Raw genomic sequence first — 6205 nt, forward strand, 5'->3', positions numbered from 1 at the left:
CCCCTCAATTCTATTAATGTTTGTTTCATATATTTATTAGCTCTGAGATTCATTGCATAAATATTTATAATTATTATGTTTTCTTTGTGAATTGACCCTGTTATCATTAAATAATGTCCTTCTTTGACACTTGTAAGTTTGAGAGAGAGAGAGAGAGCAGGGAAGGGGCAGAAGGAAAGGGAGAGAGAGAATTCTGAGCAGCCTCCATACCAACACAGAGCCTCATTTGGAACTCAGTCTCATAACCGAGAGATCATGACATGAGCCAAAATCAAGAGTCAGATGCTTAACCAACTGAACCACCCAGTGCCCCAACTCCTATAAGTTTTTTATTTAAAGTCTAGTTTAGAGTAACGTGAGTTAGTATAGCCAATTTTGCTCTCTTTTGGTTCCCATTTCATGGAATTTTTTTGTATCTTTTCATTTTTAGCCTATGTGTGTCCTTAAATCTCAGGTTAATCTTTTGTGGACAAGATTCCTTATATTTGGATCCTGTTGTTTCATTCATTTAGCCATTCTATGTATTGTTTAGAAAATTTAATCCATTTATATTTAATGTAACTACTGATAAGGAAGAAGTTACTACTGCCATTTTGTTGTCTTCTGCATGTCTTATAGTTTTTTGTTGTTGTTGTTTCTTTTTTTCTTTCCTAGTGCCTTCATTTGTGTTTGGTTGACAATTTGTACTGATATGCTTTGATTCTCTTCTCATTTCCCTGACAACTATGGGAGCTGCAGAATGATATGAATAATTGGAGAAGTATCATCTCTGTATTCCTCCTAAGATCAGGGAATAATGTGTTCTCATTTGCCCAACAATTATCCTCATTAGATAAAAATATTTATCCATTTTCATTTTTAAGAATACAAACTCTTTTCCAGATGCCAATCTGAGAGCAACTTTCCAACTTTTTCTGTAAATTCTAATTTTCAGAACATGGAATTCTCACAAACAATAATGAATTTTCAAAATGGGAGAGAGAAGGAGGAGAAAAAGCAGTTATATCAGGAAGATCATTTTTGAAGGCCTTATTAAGGTTATGAAACTTTATAGGAACCATTAGAGAGATAATGAGATTAGAATTTATAAAAAGTCTGAAAGAGAATGACATTAAATTAAAGTGGGAAGGAGTGAGATCCTACAAAGCCCAGTAAATCTGGTGATTATTAATTCGATCCTAGGTTGTCTTTGTGAATCCTGGTTTACACCTGTTGTCTTAGCATAATTATCTAAAGGTGTTTCTTTTTTCACTCTAAAAAGTGTCTTAGTTTGTAAAACTTTTTTTTTGTCTGATGGTCACAGATTTATTCTGATAGTTTAAATGATGACCCATAGTGATGAATGATTTTAATATTATTTCACAAAGGGGTGATAAAACTTAGGTTTTAGAATACTGGCCAATGTCAAGTAGCTAACTAGTAGAGCTCAATATTCAGTGTCTCTTTTCTCTACTCAGAGATATCTTGCTTCTGACCTTAACATTCCACCAAAACTCCGAGTTCACAATGACCTAGTCATTAAATCCATTGGTCCCTTATATACTCTTATTAAAATCTGGGTAGCATATAGGGACACCTGGATGGCTCAGTCAGTTAAGCATCCGACTTCAGCTCAGGTCATGATCTCATGGTTCATGCATTCAAGCCCCGCATTGGGCTCTGTGCTGACAGCTCATAGCCTGGAGCCTGCTGTGGATTCTGTGTCTCCCTTTCTCTGCCCCTCTGCATATCACACTCTGTCTCTCTCAGTTATAAATAAACATTTTTAAAAAATTAAAAATAATCTGGGTAGTATGTGACACTCTGGTCCATCCTAGACTTCAAAGTCACTTGCCCTTTACTTCTATATTCCACAATGTTGGGTTCCACAGCATTGACCAATTACAAGGGAAAAAAGTAACAATTGTAGGACACAGAAGTATGCCTGTAAAAGAAAAAGAATGATATAATTTGTGGTTGAAGAAATTAAATGAGGTGAGATTCTCACAAATACGCTAAATGCTAAGTGGTAAATAACTGAGAAATGTCCATTGTGTTTAGTGGGTATGACTCAATATTCCATCTACAAGGATTTTAGTGCAGTCAGGAGGAGAGGTAATTCTTATTGAAGAATGGATAGATGTTGAGTATATAAAGATTACAAAATAAAAGCATTCTCAAAAACAATTGGCTGTATGGGAGAGTAAAAAAGTGGGTCATCAGAGCATGTATTGAAAGAGGGGAGATAAAAAATTTCCAAAGAGAGACAGGTTTCTCAATTCAGTATTTAGGTGTTTATTTAAGTTATGTATTATAGCTTTTTTTCTCTGTAAAATAGACACCACTTCTGAGTGAACTAAGGGCAGAAGGGTCAGGATTTCAGAGTTAGTTTGAAATAGTGATGGCAAGAGGTAGAAAGGAATGACAATAGAAATTTATTGGAATTATCAGTTGATAGTGGTGATCATGAGTTTATAGTATTACGCATCTATCCAGTGTTGCCCTAAAATATAGCAGTTTAGAGAACAGGTGTAAAGATGATACATGGTGGAAAGCAATCCAAGATTAGCATTCTGCCAGTAAGTTATTATGGAAGAAAATAAAAGGAAAGGAAGTTTAGCATTCTGGCTTATATGTTATATATTTATTAAGATGTAAAGAATATATTAGCAATCTCCACCTGGTTTAGCTGACCCTATATAATGTTATCATGAGCATTTTCTTATAAAGCTTTATGCAACAATGTATCCAAATATTGACACTATTACCTTCCTAGGTTGAAGTTAGTCTATCATGATAGGGACTCTGTTACCAGAAAGATACTCATTTTAATGCCAACTCTGAGACTGCTTCACTTATGTCTTTCCCTGCTGCTCTCTCTTGAATTAGGTAGTACATTAACTCTTCATCATTCTAAGAGGAGACAGCGAGTATTGGAGGAATTAGGTATTGTACAGATTACTTTCAGTGATGAAGGAGAAAGGATGAAGACATTTATAAGCACTAGTCAGAACCTAGGGAGAGCAAGACAGTGTAAAAGCATTAGGGGAGATATGTATGTGGCTGAAACCAAAATTGTGTCAATCCTGCAAAAACATATCCATTCAAAGGAAGCAAAGAATATCTAAAATATGTATAAATAACATTTGAGAGATTAATTTATCCATGACAAACTTTTTCTAGTTTCATTATAATGGCATGCATTCAAAGTAAATCTATTACCATAATTCATCTTATCTACAAACAGCACAGAACAGAATTAGTTAAACATGTCTTTTAGTTAGTCTTTTAAATGACATTTTATACTCAGAAATGTGTTGTGAACATTATTGAGACACGGTTTCTTTTCTTAATGAAGTGCATATTTTAAATGCATGATTAATATATTGCAAATGCTTTAGAATTTTGAAAGAGTATTTCAGATAGTATCCCCATATACTTTTATTTTTCTATTCCGGTCTTAACAATAGAGAGTAATTTCAAAGCAGAAATTCCCTTGACCATGTTGCTCTCTTGCATACATTTTATCTAATATATGCAATTGCCAAACACTTCCACATTATTGTACTTCAATGAGAAGAACCATAGAGTAAAAAATATGTGTATGATTAGTAAAAATAAGACAGAGCTAAAACTTGAGCTTAAGTCTGAAAGAATCTGCTTTGGTTTTAAGTTGATTGCATCCTGAAAAATAAATTGTTGTGCACTTCTACTCTATGTTCTAAATTATGTAAAGCATGGCATGCTGTTAAAGAATGTTATTAATTTTTTTTTAATTTATGATTAATCTTATTGAAAAATATTTTTGGAAAAATAAAAATAAAATTTCATCTTTTTTAAACTTTTCATATCTTTATCCTAAAATTTGATGTTAGAAAAAAAAGAATGTAAGAGGGTCTTTATTCTAATCTGTGCTTTCTCCTATGCTGACTTAATATCTCTATACTTAGGACCTATATCGTATAATGAATCATTAATTCAAAGTGTATGGTATGACCTTTTTTATTTTTATAAGACTAAAAAATTTATGAGTAAGGGAACTGTTACAGAGTTATGTGTATTTTGCAATTTCAGCAACATATTTCTCAATCTTTTAAATGAGAGTTTTGGGGAAGATAAATTTATGCCTATGTGTTTTCATCTCTAAGTTATGGAAATAATTTTGCAAGCAATTGATATCAAGGTTTTCTCATTCATTTTTCTAAAATATACCAACCAGTTGGTATTTTTTGTATTTTATATGATTGGGAAAATATCTTTTCTATGATTGGAAAAATATCTTTCATATGATTGGGAAAACACCTCTCATATTTCCTGTGTTATTCGGCATGTGACTGTGAGATTAGGTAGCTGAAGTTGGAAAAGAAGGTGAGTTTGTTGGATGAACCAAGAGGCTATCCTATCAGCCAGCAATCAACTAGTCAGACAATGACAAGAATGTTGGAAGGAATAGGGATGAAGAAAGAAAATCATAGGTTAAAATATTTAAGGAATGAAAGAATAAATAGAGGTCAACCAATAAAGTAAGGAAGAAACCAGATATTGTGAAGTTAATGGGAATTGTTTTAAATGAGAAGTAATGATTTGCAGGAGCTAGGAGGAAAATGCCAAACTTCTTTTTTTCCTGAGACACATGAGGCATGAATATGAACCTTCACCTGAGAAGGCTATAGGGGAAGCAATTTTATCTATTAGAGTCAGGTTTGTTTCAGGGAATAAAGGGAATGTTTAAACAAGAGGTTAAATATAGAGAGGACTTTTCAAATACAGAACAATAATTTCAAGAAATTTGCTAGGAAGGAAGAAGAGGGAGAATTTTCAGATGGGGGACATGTTCAGAGGTACACAGGAATGAGCATGCTATGATAATGAATTTATGAGTTAAAAGACATGTCTGTTGAATGTTCAGTGCCTGGTACAGTGTCTTGCATAACATTGGTGGTTATAAATATTTGTTGATAAAAATAAAACAAGCAACACAATTTTTCTTTATAATGTTGTGACTGCCAACTATTAAAAACCCAGCAACAAATTCTTGAAAATACTCAAGTAAACAATGGTTCTTGAGTATAATTTATAAAAAGTTTATTCTTCATAGCAAACTAGATGATTTCCCCAATTTGAATAATGTATAAATTTGATTTAGGTTTTGGGCTTTAATCTTCATTTTAACATTTATGCAAGTTAGTTGATATGAAATTGGCCACAATATTCAAGTGTCAGCATAATGTGAGAAATCTGAGGAGGTCACTTTATTCACACAGATACCTCTGGCCAGAAAGCCAGGCAACCAATCAAACAAGCAAAAAACCCAAAAAAGCCAAATAAAAACATCCCACTTTTTAATAAAATCTTAATCACCATTAAAGGACAATGGCCTCATCTTAACCTTAATCAATCAATCAAAATGTGTTATGGCCACTGTGGAGTACTGAAATTCCTTTAAATTGTGTGTACCGCCATATAGGCATAGACAACCATTAACAATAATTGTTGTAGCATTGTGTATAGCAAAACAATAAATATTTAAACTCCTGCATATGCAGACAGAAGCCAGTACAAAACACAGAAAGTATCTTTATGTCATTATTCCAGATTAGGGATAAGTCAAATGATGACTCATTTAATATTAATAACAAGTATAGATGCCATGAAGAATAAATATTTAATGCCCTGTCAAACCTATTGTTCCATCTTAAACTTTGTTGACAGCATCATTTTGAAATGTACTTTCCAGTAGCCAGTTACCATGTTCATTTTATCTGTATTTTCTCATTTATAGTCAACACATTTAATTATTAACAGGAACTTGAAATGAATTTTACTAAATCTCCTAACTTCCAGGAGAGGACACTAAGGAACAGACAGTAAGGTCAGAGAGCCAAGAAGTAGCAAGATATGAGTCCGTATCTGCTAATTCTCTGTTCAATGTTTTTACAGTTCTCCCTCATTTCAGTTTGATTGTATATGTTGAACTGTGCAAGCTGTTTCATGTGACAAAGAGGCAGGAATCTGTTTTGAAGGTGTTTAAAAGTAAGGAGGGATGAAGTGAGACAATGCATGTATTATTAAATTTTGGAATAAGATGGCTTTTAAGAAAAGAATAAAGCAAATACATCCAGAGTTCAAAGTATAATGCAATCATGTTAAATTGGGAATGTCAGAAAAGAGGTCAGTGGTAGTGATCGAAAGTTACCTTAAATGATAGGACCTAACCATGAGGGGT

The sequence above is a fragment of the Prionailurus viverrinus genome, chromosome A1 (genome assembly GCF_022837055.1).
Source record: "Prionailurus viverrinus isolate Anna chromosome A1, UM_Priviv_1.0, whole genome shotgun sequence".
In the NCBI taxonomy this organism is placed as follows: Eukaryota; Metazoa; Chordata; class Mammalia; order Carnivora; family Felidae; genus Prionailurus; species Prionailurus viverrinus.